Source organism: Aythya fuligula, chromosome 1 (assembly GCF_009819795.1).
Source record: "Aythya fuligula isolate bAytFul2 chromosome 1, bAytFul2.pri, whole genome shotgun sequence".
NCBI lineage: Eukaryota > Metazoa > Chordata > Aves > Anseriformes > Anatidae > Aythya > Aythya fuligula.
In genome coordinates this window covers 78,992,736-79,014,983 of record NC_045559.1, presented here as the reverse complement: position 1 = coordinate 79,014,983, position 22,248 = coordinate 78,992,736, and positions in this window count along the sequence as shown.

Sequence of the window (22,248 nt, the reverse complement as noted above, 5' to 3'; positions counted from 1 at the left end):
TGGGTCTCTAACAAACTGCTGTCATCACAGATGTATCACAAACAGCTCTTGCCCCAGGATACTGCATGTTTCTGAACTGCTTTTCCTAACATCATTCCAGTGAAATGTAAGAGTCTTTTCTTGTTGTCTCCCAATGCCTGCTCTTCATCTTTTTTTCATCTTTTTTTTCATATTTTTAAATGGTCAAATTATAAGTCATTGTCTTTGTGTTATAAAATTTCTCTTACATTATACTTTCCTGTAAAAGATAAAAAAGATAAAGACTCTTTATCTTATTCACATAAGGAAAAACCATAACTAGTATTTTGTTTGTTTGTTTGTTTGTTTTTTAGTGGCTTGGGCACATATCTGATTTTATAATAGGGTAAAACTTTCTAAGTCATCCCAAACTGTTTGTGCAATAGAGTCTGAGTGTTGGTCTTATTAAATCCAGGCCTTGGTCTGTTATTACTACCTTTATGCTGTTAAGAGACATGGGTACACAATCCATGCATATGACTTATATGCTTTCAAAGGCTGTCCTAATCAACAGTTGTGATCCTAGCAGTTACAGTGATAATAATAAAAAAAAAATCTCTCTGTTTTGAGGTGAACATTGAGGATTAACTCCTTCCCCTTAGCTCAGTGCTGCCTGTACCCTGCACATAGTCAGTCAATTGTGCTGTATTTAGGAAAAATAAATAAATAAATAAATAAAAAGATTTTAGCACCATCAAAAGAAAGTGAGATCACCCTCCCATACACACAAATGTGTGTGCAAGCTCCCTTCCTCCTCTGATCTTTAGAAAATTAAGCAATTGAAGTATAAAATGCCTAATGACTTCTCTTCTGAAAAGCTTGTGTAGGTACCAACACTATACAGATATCCATCTGAAAAAAAAGAACAAACAATATATTCCAGAAAAAAAATGTATTTCAGAAGTTCACCTTCTTGGTTCTAAGTCAATGGGATGGAATACAATGAAGCTAGGTTTTCTATCGAGCAAGTTTTTTCTTAAATATACTTGTGGATAGAGATACTTGAAAAAAGAAATCTTAAAATTCCTATATATAAAGCAGGTCTCAGGAGGTATCAGCTCTCTAAACATCAGCATCTAACATCATCTGAGCTGTTCTTTAGTATTCTGTTTGTCTGGATGTGGTGGTTTGGGAGGGGTATGCTTTCCATGAGTCCTGTGTCATATCTGTCTAGCTCAATAGCTCTTAAAACATGCCTAAAATTGCATCTAATTCTTGTGTATACACATTGAAGAACATCTTTTGAAAAAAAGATATGAAGGTATTGGTAGTGTTTAGACGGTTCACGGAGTGATTTTCAATTATTTGTCTTCCATAGTATCTAAATAAATCTGCAGAGATTGAATTTTAAACATCAGATTCTGGAAGTGATTTGTCTACAAATTATCTAATGAGTAGAAGCTATTTGCAGGACTTGTCTAGAATGTTTGGATTAAAGAGATTTATTGGAGAATTTTTTTTTCTTGATGAAAAGCTCTGATTTTGATCAATCTAGATTCCGTCTGTATAGGAAAATTATAATTTTACTGGAATATTGTAGTTTTTCTTTTGGGAAATTAAAAATAGTAGGTTCTTAGCAGCCTATCTCAAAGACTCTAGTCCATTTCTCTCTTTTTCTTTAAAGAAAAACAAAGATTTCAAGTCTGAATATAAAGCAACTAAGCACAAGCTTGGAGGAAAAAAAAAAGTTTCAGCTATATGGGTTCATAGACAATGGAACCTGAAAGGGAAGGGTGTTCTTCCCCTTCCCCTTCCCCTTCCCCTTCCCCCTTCCCCTTCCCCTTCCCTTCCCCTTCCCTTCCCCCTTTCCCCTTCCCCTTCCCCTTCCCCTTCCCCTTCCCCTTCCCCTTCCCCTTCCCCTTCCCCTTCCCCTTCCCCTTCCCTCCTTCCCTTCCCCTTCTTCCCCTTCCCCTTCTTCCCCTTCCCTTCCCCTTCTTCCCATTCTTTTCCCCTTCTTCCCCTTCCCCTTCCCCTTCCCCTTCTTCCCCTTTCCCCTGTCCCCTTCTTCCCCTTCCCCTTCTTCCCCTTCCCTTCCCCCTTCTTCCCATTCTTTTCCCCTCTTCTCCTTCCCCTTCCCGTTCCCCTTCCCCTTCTTCCCCTTCACCTTCCCGTTTCCCCTTCCCCTTCTTCCCCTTTCTCTTCCCTCTTTCCTTTCCCCTTCCCTTTCCCCGAATTCTTTCTGCATTGAGAATAACAGAAATGATGATGCTTTCATGCTGGGCAGCAAACGAGCCACCAAACTCCCGAACAATGCATTTTCTTTATTTTTTTTTTTTTTTTTTTTTTTTTTGGGGGGGGGGGATGGGATGGGAACAAACAAACAAACAGAAAAATGAATGAATGAATGAAAAATAAATTCATGCCTACAAAATGAATGTAGTTTCTGTGAGGTATCCACTTGGGCTTGAATATGGGATGACCTATTTAAGATACAGATAATAGATCTCAAGAATGTTGTCATGTTTCATGGAATTTACTTTCCCATCTTTGGAAAACAGCCTAGGTTACTCTAGCTGCATTCAATTATATTCACTGTCCACTGTGTATAGCCATGAAGCAGGAGGAATTTATTTTTATTTTTTTTAGATAAAATTAGCACCAAAACAGATGAGATCCATGTCCCTGTATATTTTAGTTAAATAAGGAAGAAAGATGGGTGGCATGAAAGGTATTGAAAAGCTCCCCATCAGGCTGCAGAAATCTTTTGCAGACCCTCAAGATTTACAGGGGTTTTTCTTTTGAGATGCATCATCTCCCAGCTCCCACCAAGGACTGACTAACATACTCAGACAATAATTTTGTAAAATAAGCTACAATCCAGCACTGTACCCTTGAAAAGTCATCAATGCCCTCACTGATCTGAGAGTCACTGCTGCATGGAGGAAAGCAAATCCAGAGTTGTTTGGTCCATTTGTGGAGACTGTCAGAGTGTGTCTGTATCTCTTGCTCCTCTCTCCTCCAGTGTCTCTAAGTGTGAGTGCTCAGGACCATGAAGGCTCTATTCCTGGAGGTTTATGTGTCTATGTTTAATAATTATCATGTATTTCCAGATAAACTGTTATAGTACCTAGACTAAAGTGAGGAGTGGAACGCCTTTTTAATAATGCTTTATTCTCTTACTTACTGTAACCATTCTGGATTTCAGTCAGTGCATATAAACAATATGCCTGTGCCTTTATAGGTTCTGCATTTCCATTTTAGCACTCTGGATATTAGCCAGTGCTGATAAAGTGTATAGCATTAATTTAATTTCAGCTGATTTGCAATACATGTATTTTTGATAAATGGATACGTTATGACATGTCTATCTCAAATATGAAATTAATATCCAATGGGAAACTAACTATATCTTGGCTAAATTCTATTGGTGACACAATTACCAGCACTGTTTTCAATTTTCATCTTATTTTGGTAATTCCAGATGAAAAATGCTTTAAATAAAAGGATGGCAATAGAAGGAAATGTTTCTAGTGAGGCTGTAAGTTTGGTGTTTTATGTCTGTTGTGGACATTAAGGCTATGATCAAAATGTTTTTCTGTGATTTACCTTATTTCCATAATGCACTTCTTCATTACAGTATGAGACATGAATTCTTCTCACGTAGCCAAAGAAACTTGCTTTCATAATTTCAGGGTTGCCACTTACTCATTAATTAAAGTAGAAACATTCATGGAGATACACCAACAAGGTGGCTATGTAGTGGTGTGATTTTTGAACAATCTCCTGAAACCCTCTTTCTTTCATGCACAATTTGGAAAGAATAAATCAAAAGCTACCACACGATCTTTACAATCTGCATTTTGTCAGAAATAACTGCCACTCATTCATTACATGTCCTGAAGAAATACTGATCTGACAACATAGTTGAACAACTACAGTAATAATTAAATTAACAATAAGAATAGCTTGAAGGTCAGGATTAAAATTGGTAAATGAGCAGAAAATCAACTTTATAAATTACATCTTTCTTTTGTGTTTTCAAAGATGGATCTAACCACTGCAGTTAATTGTATGTACACTTGAGCTGAGTCTGCACCAGGGCAGATGTGGGAAAATAGCCTACACAAGGATCAGGAAAGAGGTCAGCTGCCCTGGTGATGTTCCATCCCAACATTTCACCCACCCCCAGCCAACTGGCTTTGGAGGCCTTTGGTCTTGGTCTTGGAGAGTCTTGGTGCTGTGCCAGTATTTCTCAGCAATAGAGAAAACGCTGGTGTGATACCAATGCTGTTCTAGCCTACAAGTGCAGAGCACAGCATGGTAAAGGGCTGCTGGGAGGAAAGTTAATCTCCATCCCAGCCAGACCAGTACAAGTGATGATATAATCAACAAAACTCTTATGAGGACTGATAACAGTGAAGCTTAGAAATGAGGATGGGCTCTGACTGCAAAATCCAGATCCTGGTCAGAGACTGAGGAATGCATAGCAGTTGCCAAGGGTGTTTAGCTGAGAATGGGAATGTGCGTGTGGAGAGAGAATCTCTTGGATGAGTGGAATGTATCTTTTCAGACCAGTATTTGTAGCAGGACCCTCAGACTTAATTTAGAGAGAGCTTCTTGTTATGTTTTCTCTTAGGAAATCATATCTGTTTTTCATCCTTTTTTACTACTACACCAGAAAGAACACTCGTAAGAACACTTGTACATGGAAGTCAACTGTTAATTTTCTTAAATTTTTTTTAATTCTGTCCCTGAAACGATGTAAAGCTGTGTTCAAAGCATTTCGCTAAATTTGTGTAGCATTTTTGTGAAATACAAATATTTTAACAGGGCAGGAGATCAAATTCATAAATGTTAATTAATCTGTATTTCATATATGCTGTATTTTTTTCCTACTTCTATGCTGAAACACCAGCCTCATCAGTCTTCCTGTATTTTATTTATTCTTTTATGATTCCAACATGGTGTGAGATTTCAATGAACCTCTTCCAGATTACTACATAATAAAGCAGAAGAAACTCAAGGGAAATTGACCCACCCTGGTCATTTGGGTTGGATGTTCTTTGAGTCATGGATTTTCTCTGTCTCTGCCTTTCCAACATAGATGTGGTTTCAATTGGCAAAATCTATGTTCCTGCTGTAATAGCTACACTTTCACTCAGTTTCAGTGAACTGCAATGTATAATTTATAATCGTTGTATTTAATTTTTGACCAATGCTATTTAAAAATCTAATGCTTGTGTTATTTAAATGCACAATGTTATGGCAAGTTATCAGATTTCAGTATATTTCTAAAACGACATCGGCTCTTACAGATCTGCCTATACTTTGTGTCTACTTCTAAGGTTTTTTGTACTTATATTAACCATAATGTTTCAAGCAGTATTATCTATTTCTATCCGAACATACATGGAGAGACAGAAATTTAATTTTTGCAATGTAATTAAAAGCCCTCTGGCAGGCAGAGTGTTACCAGGAAAGCCAAGATCATTATTTTGACTGATTTCTGAGGGGCTAAAAGTAGAGCAGGCTGGAAATCATCAGTAGGGGAAAGTAAGCATGTTTTTATTTAAGTAGAAAGTCTAGATATTAATTCACATATTCAAATCCTAGATAGATTTAGTTAGTTATGTTGGTGTTTTGCAACCTTAATGAAAAATAAAAATAAAATAAAATAAAATAAAATAAAATAAAATAAAATAAAATAAAATAAAATAAAATAAAATAAAAATAATAATAATAAAAGGCAAAACAGATGAGGAAACAAAATTAACTCAAGTAAATACATAGATATTCTCTTGCACTGCAAAGTTTCCAAAGAATGGAGTGCTGACTATACTATGAAGAATTACCACATTAATCTCCAGATGCCATTAAAAGATTCCTATATGCAGTACAAGGAGCTGTGATTTTTAACCAACATTTGCCAGCCATCCTTATCAGTTGAAAGCAGTAGACCTGTGTATGGCATTAATTTTTACTGTATTTATAAGTACTAAATTTCTTTCATATCAGTTTTGGAATATGTGGATTTGTCCTGGTTTCAGTTAGAACAGAGTTAATTTCTTCCTAGTAGCTGGTAGAATGCTATGTTTTGGCTTAGGATGAGAAGAGTGCTGATAACACCCCGATGTTTTAATTGTTGCAGAGCAGTGCTTATACTAAGCCAAGGACATCTCAGCTCTTGCTCTGTCCTGCCAACAGGCAGGCTGGGGGTTTGCAGTAAGAGCTGGGAGGGGACAGACCCAGGACAGGTGACCCAAACTAGCCAAAGGGGTATTCCATACCATCTGACGTCATGCTAAACAATATATAGGGGTGGCTAGCTGGGGGAGGGAGCTGGACTGCCTTGGGGTTAGGCTGGGCATCGGTCAGCGGGTGGTGAGCAACTGCATTGTGCATCACTTATTTTGTACATATTATTAGTAGTGGTACTATATCATCATTGTATTATTATTATTGTTATTGTTATTATTATTGTTTATTATTATTTTCCTGTCTTATTAAACTGTCTTTATCTCAACTCACGGGCTCACTTTCCATTTCTCTCCCCCGTCCCAGAGAGGGAGGGGGGAGGGTGAGCGAACGGCTGTGTGGTGTTTTAGCTGCCGGCCGGGTTAAACCACGACAGGATTTTACTATTCCTATCACTAATCTTAGTTCAATGCAATCTATGCTTCCACTAAATGAATCTGTTCCACAGGCTTTAAAATACTCTCTTGAGCTCTGCCCATGTTTTATAAGGAAAACATTTTAAGCATATGTAGTATGATAGCCACCATCATACCTTGAGGAGACTAGAGCTGCAAAACAATGCTGTCTTGCATAAACCCATATTTGAGGCAGGAGCCACATGGATAGCAGCCATCTACTTCAGGCCATTGCCAGTATTTGCAAAGTTAGTATGATTCATATTGCCTAGTATCCAAACAAAAAGAATGCAAAATGCATCTGAGAATTATGGTGAATAGTCCATGAATTAACTAATTAATATCTTTAGTATACTTTTTGTAGCGTGCATTTGATACCTCTCTGTTCTGAAATGACTTTTTTCCAGAGAATAGTGCTACTCAAATTCTGAGCCTGTACGTTAGTGTTGAGTGAAAATCAGGGGTCAGCTTCTTTGAGGCAACCCAGTACATGTGAAAAGCTATAAAGCAAGCAGTTGGTGTGTTCTTTTTTAAATTTCAATCCTGCAGCAGGTATGGTGCAGTCTGGGAGGTATAGGTAGCAATGTATTTATCTCTCCAAAATGTACTGGTCCCCAAACTCCAGGAGGGAGTTGCTTGGGTTGAAGTTGTTTCTCTTTGTTGTTCAGTGAACACCTTAGGCAAGAAATAAAGGAAGACGTCAAGCAACCATTCTTTAGCTTCTTATTTGCTTACTAAGGCGTCAACACCTGTTTACGTTCAGTTGCTAACAAACAGCAAATCTTTAGTTGGAGTAAGAGTCTGGCACTGAAGATAACATCTTAGTGCTCACAGCACTCTAAGCAGGACATACTGCATGAGGAAAATCTTTCATTACAATAGCCTAAATACATTCGTTCTTGTCTTTGTGAAGCCAAATCCCTTTGAACATGTCTTATTCTCTACATTATCTCCTTTCTTTGCCACTAGTCAGTACAAATTTTTCTATCAAGACATTGACAAATGACAGGAGTTAGGTTTATGAAGCGAAATCTTTGTGTCATGACAGACCAAAATCCTGATGACAAACATGTCAGCTGTACAATTACTGCTCAAGGAACTGCTTATCTTATTCCACAGTGTTTAGGAAGATGGGTCCACAATATTTGTATGAACAAATGCCTGAGGTACTGCATCTCTGACTTTATTATATTGGCTGTCAGCATAAGACCTAACCAAACATGGTACAAATACAATTTGGGAATATTATATATAATCTTAATGAAAATGGAAATTGTTATGATTATAGGCTATGATATTTTTACAACATTAAGTTGAAGAATTAATTTATTCAACTTTTCAGGGCTAATAATAATTACCTATTTAAAAAGAGACAATTGGTATGGTTGTCTAGAAGCAAGATTGTTTTGATTAGCTGAAGATGGTTATCCTGCTAGCTGGCTGTAAATTAATCAGAAAGTTTCAAAGAAAGAACAACAGTTCATTTATGCTTCATCTTATCAACACATATTCTGTATTTACCTGGATATTTAATAGAAGAATATGATCTAGAAATGTTGTAGATTCCTAAATGCATAAAATGTGTGCACTTCTACAAGTGTGTTAGCACATTCATATAATTGTATTTATTGCATCATAATTGCTTTTTTTAGTTGCACCACTAACCCTATAAAACCCTTAGTTTGTAATTAGCCTAATTTCATTCTCATCATTTCATACCTAATTTATAGCCCTCTCAAGGAGGCCCTGCCAGCTCCTGGGATGGGATCCTTTTCCCTCTTTGAGACAGGCGGGATCCATCTGCAGCCATCAGGCCAGGTGCCAAGTAAACTGCACCATGGTCAAAAAAATGAAAAAAAAAAATAATTAAAAAAAAAATCCTGCAATGGCACCAGCCTCTCAGCTGGTGCTATAATCAGCCAGGTTTTTTCAGGTCTGCTCAGTATCCCTCCCCACCACTGAAGGGATGGAGGAAAATACCACCTGCACTTCATCCAGTAACTACCCCTATACTTTAAATCCATCTTGATAGCTTTCAGGCTTCTCTTAGTGATTTTGTCACTGCCAGCCTGAATTATCACTAAGGAGTAATAATCAGAGGGGTGAACCAGGTCAGGAAGTTTGTTGGTAATGTCCCTGACCTGGGACAATAGACTTCCCAGACTGTAGACTGCCCAGGTAGGCAGTAGACTTCTCTACACGTAGGATCCAGCCAACATATGGGGCCCTCTGTTCCCCTTAGAAGGGAGTCACCTACACCCATTACCCTTCTTTCCTTTCTTGGTGGAGGAAGTCTTGAGGCATGATGGAGTCAACTCCCTTGCCTAAGCAATTCCACCACATTCCTCATCTACCTGTCCCTCAAGCTTTAAATCCTCAAACCTATTGTGTAAACACACCTGGGAGGTGAGGTGGTCCTCAATTTCTCCATCTGCTACCAGGCTGATCAGCTCCTCCACCTGCTCACAAAAATGCACAGGCAGTATCTCAGACACCCCTTGCAGCTGGAGACCTGAACGGCTACATTTGGGGCAGATAGCAGGTCTGGGTGCCAGTCCTTTTGGCAAGAGCTTTCTGCCTGGTGGAGACCAATGGTGGGGTTTGCTGTCTGGGAGGTGTGCCAGTCTCCTCAGTGGGGAGGGATCCTCTGCCCTGTGTGCACCTGTCACACTGTGCTCCCCAGGGGCTGCCTTTGTACAACAGAGCAGGGCCTCTCCAGCTCTGCCTAAGCCTCACCAGCGGCCCTTGTGAGGGCTGTCAGGTCCTGGGGGCCCCCTTCAAGTGGCCTCAGTGTAGGGACCCCCCCTGCCCCACTGCTATACCCCACTCTCTGCAGGACATGTCTGCCCCTGGGCTGATCACCTTGGCAAGTGACTGCACGTTGCCCTGCCAAGGTAAGTGAAAAAACATCAGAGTGGTGGTATTTCACCACTATTCCTTCTGTTCTTCCAAACCATTACTAAGCATTTTAGTGCCATGCACACCTTTATGTGTTTTTGCTCAGACATCTATGGGAAGTTAGCAGGGCATCTGGGAAGCAGCTGTATATAGTACTCAGTTAAGAGAAAAAAGCTGAAGCAGCCGCACATCCAAAATCTACCCCTATCCCCCACCACACACAAACACATATGAATAGGACAACCAACCCCCCCAATGTGTGCTAAAACCAACTGTAAGTGCTTAACTCTAAAACTTAGAATCATAGAATCATAGAATATCCTGAGTTGGAAGGGACCCTTAAGGATCATCAAGTCCAACTCTCGACACCGCACAGTCTACCCAAAAGTTCAGACCATGTGCCTAAGTTCACAGTCCAATCTCTTCTTAAATTCAGACAGGCTCGGTGCAGTGACCACTTCCCTGGGGAGCCTGTTCCAGTGTGCAACCACCCTCCTCTGTGAAGAACCCCCTCCTGACGTCCAGCCTAAAATTTCCCCTGCCTCAGCTTAACCCGTTCCCGCGGGTCACTGTCACCTAGTGTTAATGGAGGAAATGGTCTCCTGCCTCTTGACAACCCCTTACGAGGAAGTTGTAGACTGCGATGAGGTCTCCCCTCAGCCTCCTCTTCTCCAGGCTGAACAGGCCCAGTGACCTCAGCCGTTCCTCGTACGTCTTCCCCTCAAGGCCTTTCACCATCTTCGTAGCCCTCCTCTGGACACCTTTCCAACAGTTTTCATGTCCTTTTTATACTGTGGTGCCCAGAACTGCACACAGTACTCGAGGTGAGGCCGCACCAGCGCAGAGTAGAGCGGGACAATCACCTCCCTTGACCTACTAGCGATGCCGTTCTTGATGCACCCCAGGATACGATTGGCCCTCCTGGCTGCCAGGGCACACTGCTGGCTCATATTCAACTTGCTGTCTATCACGACCCCCAGATCCCTCTCTTCTAGGCTGCTCTCCAGCGTCTCATCGCCCAGGTCTGTACGTGCAGCCAGGGTTTCCCCGTCCCAGGTGCAGGACCCGGCACTTGCTCTTATAACTTCAGCTATAATGAATCCAGTTAATTGTCTACTTGTTAGAAATGCCTGAATTCTCACCTACATGTTGTTCCCTGAAGCTCCTTAAAGTTGTAGATGTATCCATTTGGATAAATTACAAGTTAGAGCATTAACCAAGGATGTGGAGACTCAATTCCAATACCTTTCTGGGACAGTCTCCTGTACCTTGGATGTGTATTGTAATTGCTGCGTATTCTTGATTGTGCTTCATTGCTAAGCTGCTCTTTTTGATAGTCTTGCTAAATGTTCTGCAGAAGAGCAAGATAAACGTGTAAAAGTGACCTCATATTCTACTGATAAAGGCACTCAGTTATGAGGGAGACTAGATTTCTGCCCCATTTCCATTAAAAATACACACACATTTTTAGGAATTAGAACCCTAGGATTGGTATGAGTTTGTCTCATCAGAAGGGAGAGGATGACATCATTAGAGAAAAAGGAACAGAAGACATCAAGAATTGATTGTTAAAAGTTTCTCTGTCATTAGCAGGACTAAAGGGTAAATAACAGGTTGGATAACAGAATTTCAATGTTTATCTCCTCCATGAAAAGTCTCTTTTCAGCACAGGTGTTTCATTTTGAGCTTAGGCTATATCTCATAGTTACATTAATTCTATCCTTAGTTGGGTGTTTTACAGTTTGGCTATGGCATACTCTGTCTCTCTCATGGCCCAACATACACAAAGAATGTGTCCATCTAGCTACCCTTTCACATCACTTATGATCTTATCCTTTTACTTTCAGATAGGTACCCATGTTGTAATTTTGGACCTGTAAAACTAACTTTTATGCAGACTGTCTCAGGAAATTACCATGTTACTGCACTCTCCATCTGTGAAGACCTATCATACTGTGGTGGCTTTATACTCATGACTATTTAATAAACACCAGCACACCACTCTCTCTCTCCCCTTTCTCAAAGGAAGAGAGGGGACAAAATAAAATGAAAAAAGGCTCAGAGGTTGAGGTAAGGGCAAGGAGATCACTCACCAAGTACCATCATGGGCAATATAGACTCAGCATAGGGAGATTAGTGTAGTTTATTGCTATTATTAATAGAGCAGTGACAAATTAAAAGCAAACACTTTCCCCCCCATCAACCCTCTTCTACCTCCTTCCCTTGAGCAGCTCAGGGGAATGGGGAATGGGAGTTGTGGTTGGTCCATAACACTTCACCTCTGATATTCCTTCATCCTCACTCTCTTCCTCTGCTCCAGCATGGGTCCTTCCCATGGGATGCTGTCCTTCCCAAACTGATCTTACATGGGCTTCCCACAAACTGCAGTTCTTCAAGAATTCTGACATGGGTCCATACTCTGGGGTCCATCCTTCAAGAGTGAGCTGCTCCATCATGTGTCTCTCATGGGCAGCAGCTCCCACCACAGGCTCCTCTCCAAGGGCTGCAGTTCTGGCACAGATTCTGCTTGCTTCTGCAGGAGTTCTCAGTGGACTGCAGCCTCCTTCAGGCTGGGTCCACTTGCTCCACAATGGGCTCCTCCATAGGCTGCAACATGGAGATATGCTCCACCATGATGCACCGCAGGTTGCAGAGGAACAGTCTGCTCCACCCTGGCCCTCTCAATGGGCTGCAGAGGAACTTCTGCCACAGTGCCTGGAGCACCTCCCCTCCTTCTTCACTGACCTTGATGTCTGCAGAGCTGTTTCTCTCATTCCTCGCTCCCAGCTGCTGTTGCACAGCACTTTTATTTATTTATTTATTTATTTCTTAAATATGCTCTCACAGATGTGCAACCAATGTTGCTCATTGGCTCAGCTTTCAGCAGGTCCCTTTTGGAGCTATCTGGAACTGGCTTTTACCTAGCATGGGACAGCTTCTGGACTCACTGAGGCCACCTCTGGTGTCTTCCCTCTACCAAACCTTTGCCACGTAAACCCAGTACCCAAATGCCTATGTAGTTCTCATAGTTAAAATAATGTGACAAGATTTGTTGGTAATAAGCACACACACACACATACAAAAAAAAGTAAAAAAAAAAAAAAAAAAAAAAAAAAAAGTTCTTTGTTGTGGCTGCTGGACACAGATAATTTATTTTATTTTATTTATTTTTCTGGCTTTTGCTTTCCAAGACTATGCTGCAATCTGCTTTCTACAATGTATCTTTCTGCTTCAGGAAACCTGGAATCTCTATAAAACAAGCTTGAAAGAGTTGAACTAGCCAATTAAGATAGCCTGCACAGGCTGAATATACTAAATACATCACAGATTAATACAGTGGCTTGAGGCTAGGTGACTTCTGTTTAGGAAAAAGTATGCTGTCTCCAACTCTAAATTGTCACTTGCAAAACACATTTAGCTAACCAGCTGTATAGAAATAAAATGAAAATTTAAATGAAGCTGTATTTAAGTGAATGCCACAGAGTGTTCTCTGCCAAGAACACACTAGCTGTGGGTATTGTCTGCCTAGCCAACTGCAAATTGCATTTTTGTGCAGTTTGTGAAGAGAAGAAAACCCAACGCAATCAACACCCACAAACATCATTTCTCTAATGAACTTCATGAAATTTCAGGAATGATAATAAAGCCTGAAACAGTTCCCAGCCTGCTATCTCCTCCTTTTGCTTCTCCCCTGAAGAGCCTGTGGGCTCCAGGACAGTCAGGACAGTGACTGGCCTGTCTCAAGGGCAGCACTCACAGGAACTATTCATCAAACACTGAAACCTGTTTGGCATATGGTACTTAACAGCATTTAAAGGCTAATCGCTGATTTGGATGCAAATAATTTACTTCCAGCTCTATTTCTATGCTTTAGTGTTAAAATCTGGAACAGTGTGACTGAGAGTATAACAGACCTTGTATGGCCCAACACCCTGAGAATATAATGGATTTGTTCTAATAAAGGCAGATTAGTGAAAATAGTGAAAAGACCTTATGTTCCTGTTCACTTTATAATATTTAAGCTGGCATATGTAGCAAAATTGAAAAATACAGAAGGAAAGCCATTGTTTTGTTGTCAAAGATGGTTGAACTGTGAGAGTAACAAATGAAGAACAGAAGAACTGTTTTATATGACTCTGGGTTGTTTCTGTCTTTACCTACTTCAGTAGCCTAAAAGTGACAAGGCAACAAGAAAGCTGTTAGCTAGGAGAAATTCTGTATGCGTTACTGAAAATTGGCCTATCCTTTTTTTTTTTTTTTTTTTTTTTTCTAGTCATGAGTAAAGACATATGCCAAAGAGGGATAAATTTTGCTCCCATTCTCATATATTACATTAAGCCATATATAATATGCCTGTTTCTCTGTCTTCTGGTTGGATACCAAACTCTGTGAATTTGGCTCTCAAAATTTACATCTCTTTATTTTGCGAGAGGGTAGGAACAGTCTCCTGGAAACAGGAATAGCATGCTGGACTCCGTAAAACCAGGATTTAGAGCTCAGGCACCAGGAGGCACCCAGACCTTCTTTGCTTTTAGGTGTTCTGTTCCTTGCCAGATTTTTAAGCTTCACTCATATTTTTTAATCTTCACTCATATTTCAATACTAGATAAAGAAAAAATATAGGTGAAAACTTTTATGTTATTTTAAAGGCCTGCAAGTTAAAATTTCTAGCAGACCAGAATTTTGGGGACTCAAAGTTTTGTGTGCCCAGTACAATGCATGTGGAATATTGAACTACACATACTGAATATGAGAATCCTGGGGTGAAAATCTCCTTTTGAAAGCACGCACTACTGATTCAGAATACGACTTCATCCCAGCTCGGAGGCTTAGTCTGGGGAGCTTGTCTGTGTGAAAATCTGTGTGCAGAGCCAGAGTAAGCTTAAGAAATATGTGAGGCATTAGGTTGGAGAAACCCATTTCTAGGACCTTAGCCTAGTATGAGACCTCACTCAAGCCCTAGCAACAAGACAGGAGCTGCATCCCACAACTGCACTGCCACTAAAACTCCATCCACCTCATCCTAGAGGGCCCACTTTCCTCAGAGTAAAACCCTGTTTATATGACTAGGTGTGGAGACTTCAGTCTGCTGTATTTTATCCTATGGAGAAATTTGCCTGCATGTTTATTTGTTTTAGAAACTGAACACCGTCCATGTGCGGTGGCATATTTTTGTGCTGACTTGATGGGAGTTACTGAGTGAAATGTTGGCAGGCAGGAGATGAGATTTAGTCTCATTGCTGATGTCCCTTCCACATAGGTGGTGATTCTGTTGCCGGAGGAAAGATTTAACATGTTTTAAATAATCTCTGAAGTGATCTTTCCCAGATCCCAGATCTAACACCTAATACTTCATTAACATTTTGCTCTGTTACCAATCCCCTCACCCAGTAGTGAATAACTGATTGTTATCAGCCATATCAATTCCTCTCATCATGCTGAAGGCAGAGAAATATCTGTTTTGTAGGAAGAGTAATACTAGTTTCATAATGAAGGGAACAAAGATTTGGGATGGGAATTAAGCACACCTTAGTACGTGTAGGGGAAAAAACAACAGCAAAGAGGTTGGCTTTATTCCTAGGTTAATGATAAAATTAAAGCTGGCCCCAAATGACAGATTTTTAAATTTTAAACTAACTGTTCTGTATAATACTGAATAATTACTCAGTTTTTGCCTATAATAGTCAATTAAGATATTTATTTATTTATTTATTTATTTATTTATTTATTTATTTATTTATTTATTTTGCCAGCTGGTAATATTTTTCCTTTTTTTTTTCTCCTAACAAGTCTGCTGAGAATTTGGCATCGGGCTGAGAAAGACTTTTTAAAATTTGCTTACTGCAACCCAGTTAACATCTGAAGCATTTAAAGCCAATTTAAAATAAGTATCAGTACTTAAAAAAAAATAATAAAAAGAAACAGAAAAAAAAAAAAGTCATACATTTTTGAGAGGAAGGTTATTATCTATTCCAATTCAAGCTGTAGATCCTGCAAAACCAGAATCGTGGAGTTTTTATTATAGGCTCTCTAGACCAGAGTTCTATTTCTTGAAAAGCTTGTAAATATAAACACACCCTTCATATAAATAACCTTTCTTTGGCTATCATTATATAATGTTTCATAGTCTGATTTGAGTACTTTTGTTCACCAGTTTGGTTTGATTTGTCAGAAAACTGTTTCAAACTCTTGCTGGTTGGCTTGGTATTTGTACACCGAATCCTCACATTCTAGAACTTATAAAGTTTAACTATGAAAAGAGTAGATATCCCCATTATATTAAGAATTAAGGTCAATGTTTCAATAAAAATATTTGGGGAATAAATTACATGCTTGCAAAATCAGTTCATGTATGTACTCAGATTTGGCTTGGTGTGTAAAAATGATAAATGGATCAGATTTGAAGGTTATGACTTCAAATGTTTTTGAAGAACGTTAGAAAAACAAAATTTGAAAGCTTAGTAACTTGAGAACAAATTTAAGCTCACCACTCAATACTGGACCAAACTAAATTTTTGTAAGTGTCCCAAAGGAAATTAAAACATTAAATACAAATTTTGAAATGCTGAAAGCAACTTGTTTGAGAAACCATTCATTCTTATTTTAATACTATCAGTTATTATCTACAGGAGAAGATAAAACTAGGAAATGTGCTTTAAACTAAGCCATAAAAATTTGCACATCTCTATGGAACTATATTTTTTTACATACCACCACTCCATTTAAGCAATGGACAAAACAGATGAAAACTGCATATTTGTAGTACATCAAAAAAAAAAATAAAAAAATTAAAGTTTCAAAGTACATCCATAAAAATAAAGTTTCAAAATTAGTTAATACTACTTAACTAATAAAGTTTTGACATTAGTTAATACCACTGGTTTTAACTTTTATAAAGAGATATTCTAATGCATTTTTCACTGATCTGTACTTTAATAGCTCTTAGGGTGATCTGTTCTTTAATAGCTCTTAAGGCCACAGATATGTCCCTAGAACTTTTGCTACCCAGGAATAATATGAAAGAAAAACACTCAGAGATGAAAAAGTCAGTTTATTTCTCATGTTTTTCATGTGAAGTGACATCATTGCCCTTGCTACTATATAAATGAAGAGTTGTGATGACACCTCTGCTAACTGACAGCCACTTGAACAATACTCTTCTTCTGTTCTGCTTCTGGCTTCTCTCATTCATCCTTTCTGTACTTGTATTTATTTCATTTCTCATGTAGAGATCTTTCATCACCTATCAGATTGACCTCAGCCTCAGTCTAATTTACAATTACACAGTTAAACAGTCAGGAACAGCTTTTCTAACCCATAGATATATTGCTCGTTCCACTTACATTCTAGGAAGTTTATTTATTTATTTATTATTTTTTTTTACGTATATATGCATGCATGCATGCATGTATATGTTCATGAATTACCTTTGTGATTGCAGAAAGCAGACCCTAAGTATTTTTTCCCCCTATCTTCCACCCTGTAAGCTTTATGATCTTAGAAGAGAGGAAAGATGACAGAGAATTTAACTTTCAATGGTTTGTAAGTCCCTGGAGTTTTCCAAACACTTGCTCACTATTTTTTATTGCAAGTCAGCTTAAATGAGGTAACTGGGAAATAACATTTAAAAAAATGAATTTGTTCTAGTACATTTCCAAACCATTCATAACCATTTTCTCTCCCTCATGACCTCAACTCCAACGGAAAAGCCCTTATGTAAACTATTTTCTGTTCTTCATCGTATTGTAGGGGCAAACTCGTATTCCTTCCTTGTATCAGGAATGTATCAGGTCATTGTACAGAGGACTGTAAGAAAGGAAAAGTTAGTTCAGAGCTGGACTTACCTAGGAGGGACAGAAAATGGGTCATATAAATCTGACCTATTCAGCCACCTTGTCTTACGCGTTCCTAGTGAAAATGTATTTAAATGCTTGGTGTTCTGTGGCACTTCTGTAGATTTAAGAGATCTGCCCACCATCTCAATAAAAATGTTTTAATAATCCATTCATAAACATGTTTTTTTTTTTTTTTTTCTTGTTGCTATTATTTTTTATTTAATGATTACTCTGTGTACAAACAATTGTAGTCTGTAAATCCCTTGAGGAACTTTTTGTTTTTGTTTTCTGTGTTCCCAAGTTCTTCCACTTCTCTCACAGAAATATCAATGACTATTGCCGTTCAGGAATAAAGAACAAATATTTATTTACATGTGGAGAGAGTAAAAGCTTAGAGGAGGAACAGAAAAGGCAGCAAAGTTCAACATGTATGTGTTGCATGTATGAGCACATCCAAAGAGGTTAAAGACTTTTTTTTTTCTTCAGTGAAGAAAATAGAAATTTGAATCTCACAGCAACTGGTCATAAGTTGCTGATGGCTGAGTCTTATTCTCATTGTGTTTTTGGTAAGGTGTGATTTGGTACACAGATTTTGATGATGTGTTTTGGAGCAGCAAGCATAGTCAGGAGAATGGACAACACATCAAATTGAAGATTCATCCGTAACTCAGATTGTTCTGAGCAGCATTAGTGGTGCTGGGACTCTTTTCCTGTCCAGAGTGGCCTATCAAGTCATGACATCCAACTCCTCAAAACTATTGTCAAATGGTGAGGAAAAAAAAATAATTAAAAAAATAAAAAAGAAATTTAAACACTTTTTTATACCTGCTGGCCTGTAGTATATATGAGCTTTTACTGATCCTTAATTTGCTACTTCTTACTGAAACTGAAAAGTCCATGAAATACAGTGGTTATTGATAACTCATGAGGTCTTGACTGAGTGAATCATTATAGTTATGGTATTACAAGGGACTGTGGTCTGGCACAGGCCCTTTTTGAAATTATTTAATGGAGTAATTCCTTTAGAAGAGATTTATTTTTCTCTCTCTCTTTTTCTTTTTCCTTTTGACTTTTTGGATTTTTCTATGGGGGATTATTATTATTATTATTATTATTATTATTATTATTATTATTATTATTATTATTATTATTATTATTATTATTATTAGGAGGAGGAGGAGGAGGAGGAGGAGGAATTTCTGTTTTCCTTTAGTTTTAGTTCTTCCAGCCCTGTCTTGATAACAACATAACAAAGAACTGGAAGATTTCCTCCCCCCTCAGATTTCAACATAAGATAGCCCAGCACACATTTTAATAGAACGAATTCAACATCTGGAGATGTGTTGCAGCACAATATTTCCCCTGTAAAGTGGAACGTCCAGACATGTCAAAGTATCATTATAACTTTCACAGTCAGAGACTTTCTTTCAATATAAGCAATCCTTGAAAAAAAAAGTAAAAAAAAAATTAAAAGATACCAATTAGCAACATTACAGCAGTATATTTGGTGCAGTTGTTCATCAATAGTAATGCAGAACATAAGAAAGCTCAAAATTTATTCTCTTGGAATTACAGGCTACCTACTATGTCATCTTCTCCCAGTTACTATCATTTCACATACAAACATATCCCAAGGATGTATTTTCATAACAAGAAAGGACATCTGGCAAGACTGGCTGAGGAAGAGTATCAGCCAGCTCCTGCTACATGTAGACATAGTTCACCAAGAATTACTTGAGATCAGATGATTTATACCAGTTTAAAATCTAGTCTCCTGATTTATTTCCCCTCTTGTCTAATGCACAGTAGCAGCATAAAATGATATGCAAGTGATAAGAGTGGTATCATTCAGTTGCATGATTGCATGATAGTTCAGCCTCAGAGAAAATAGGAATTGGCATACTGGGTGGGAACCAATAGCCATGAAAGCAAGCCTTCTGTCTTTGACACAGATGTGGAAGATATCACTAAGACCTACAAGTACGTTGTTGTTTAACCTGGTAGGCAGCTAAGGACCACACAGCTCTTCACTCATTCCCCACCCCACTCCGAGTGCAATGGGGTAGAGAATTGGTAGGAAAAGAAATTAAAGCTTATGGATTGAGATAAAAAGAGTTTAATAGGATAGAAAAGGAAAATAATAATAATAATAAATAAATAAATTAAAAAATATGCAACCATGCTGATGCTCATCACCCACTGACCAAAGCCTAGCCAGCCCTCGAGCAGTGGTCCTCCACCCCCATCCAACCCTCCCAGTTTTTGTTGCCCCATATGATGTCATACGATATAGAATATCCCTTTGGCCAGTTTGGGTCAGCTGTCCTGGTTCTGTCCCGTCCCAGATCCTTGTGCACCCTCAGCCTCCTCACTGACAGGGCAGTTATGAGAAGCTGAAAAGTCCTTGGCTTAGTATAAGAACTGCTCTGCAACAACTAAAATATCATTGTGTTGTCAGCATTATTTTTCTCCTAAATCCAGCCACTATGAAGAATATTAATTATATCCCAGCCAAAGTCAGGACAACATACTATGCAGAAGTGAGGGTAAAGGGTTCTCTTCTCTCCTTGTTTCAACACTACTTGAAAACTTGATCTGCATTATGTGATACAACATTTTTGTTGTTATCAAATGGTTACACATATGCATACGGATATTCAGTCTTACTCTGAATATGACTAAATTTTTGGTTTCATTGATTCTTTTTTTTTTTTTTTTTTTTTTTTCCCTTCTATACTTATTCCTTGTATTATTAATTTTACCACTTTGAAACTTCCTGCAATTAAATGTGATTAGGTACACATCATTATTGTTTTACGGACTTTTATGAACAGAAGCTTGCACAGTGTGATTTCCTCACAGCATACATGTACGTTATTTTTCAAGTGCTTATGATATCTTCTTGTATTTTCTCTTCTTCTCAGTTAAACATTCACAGTCATTTCAGTTTCTCTTCAGGGAATGTCATTCTTTGGTCTTTTCTAACTTGGAGTATGTTGTCATATGTCTCATATGATATAAGAATACTGTTGAAAAGATTGCTTCACTGAGCTCTCTTTTCCAGATATTTCATTGCCTGAATGCAAGGAAGATCTCTCAATAGAGCCAGCCACAAGATCAGTTGGTGTACAAAGCAGGCCCATGCAACATTCACAGAAAAATCTCGGTGAGTGAAAGACAATCAAGCTGTAAATGCCATGAATGAGGATTATACAGATTTTTTTGAAGATACAAAGTTATTTTAATTATTTTTTCCCCATCAGATTGCATAAATTCATTAGCAGTCCCTAAGTAACATGCTTCTGCACAAACTACTGTGTGCCTAGTTCTCAACACTGTTAAAATTTGGAGAAATGGAGCAGAGAAGAAACTAGAAAAGAGAGGAGGAATGGAAGGGCATGGAGCAAGAAGAGCTAGGAATAAAATATTTTCAGTTGCAAAAAAATGTCTAAGCTAAAGATAGATTCCCACATTGCATGCAAATTCTGAGGCTAAGCTTCCTCTCTTTTTAATACCTAATCAAACTTTTTCTTATCCAGAATCATATTGGTTACCTTGTTTTCTTTTTCTTTTTTTTTTTTTTTTTTTTTTTCCTTCACAGTCCACCTGTCTTAAAGATCATAATGTGGAACAGACTTCAATAATTTCAAGAAATTAAGTAATGATCTTGATCTGTTTCCCTAAAGTGATAAAACTGTCTATGGAAGGCCGTGGCTGTTCCAGCTCCAGCCAAATTTTAAGAACACCTTGACAAGGGCCAATAAGTAATTTGACTTTTTTCATACCCTTGTTCCCAATGTCTAGGTTACGTCCAGTAAAGTTCAGCTGACTTTTAAGCAGGCTTTCCTTTGTTACAGCTTGCAATCTGCTTTCTCTTTTATCTGGTCCTGGAAGCCTTTTCTCACTCTGCTGAGGTGGCATTGGTGAAGATGAAATTATTATGGTTAATAAAGAGACAAGAGAGATGTACTATAGGTATCACGTGGTACATGTTTCTTTCTGACAACATTCTTTTGAACATGCAGAAGGTAAATTTCTAGGGTTATTGTGGTCCAATCTGCTAAAGAATGTTTCTACAGAAATCTTAATGTCATTTTTAACTACACTGTCAGATTTTAACACAGACCAGTAAGGTTTAAAATTGTTCTGCGTGTTTTCTTAGCAGTTCTGAACACAGTGTGTGTGCTCTTCTATGTGTAACGAACCTTGCCCATGGCAGGAGATTGTCTTATGTTTCTTGTTACAGTGCAAACCTTGTTGATTAGAAACAAATGCAGACCATTGGGACTTGCCCTGTTCAACATCTATCTCAGAGCCAAGAGAATAATTTCCTATGTATCTTCACATGGTTCCCACTCACTCACATAGACAGAGCCATCACTTCACACTCAAAACACAAAAATAGAGAGTACTGTAGCAACTGCTGTTAGAGAACAGCTCTGTGATATTGGCAGTGAGCAGAAATATTACTTCAGAGAAAAGTCCACATGGCATTGTGTCAGTGACTGACATGCACACAGAGCTCTGCAGTTACTATACTATTCTTCATGGGAGGTGTGTGTGTGAATGTTTGGTCTTCTCTACCCTCCTAATCCATGTAGAGAGGATGACTAGCACGATGACGTCTTACTTCAAAGAAGTGCAGGACCTTATAATACCTAGTGCTTGTGCAAGGGTTGGTTAGGCTCCTTTTGCCTTTCTGCCCTTTAGAACCATGGAAAAGCACTTACAGCCTAAAGGGTGTTCAGTTTGGCAGAGAATGTTATATCTCATGGGAATTGTCTCTTCAAGTGTTCCTTCATTAAAAAGAAAATGGAGAACAGAGCAAAAAAGGCTATCTGGGCACAGAATATCAAGCAACACAACTCAACAAACAGCAATACATAACTTGTATATAGATTACGAAT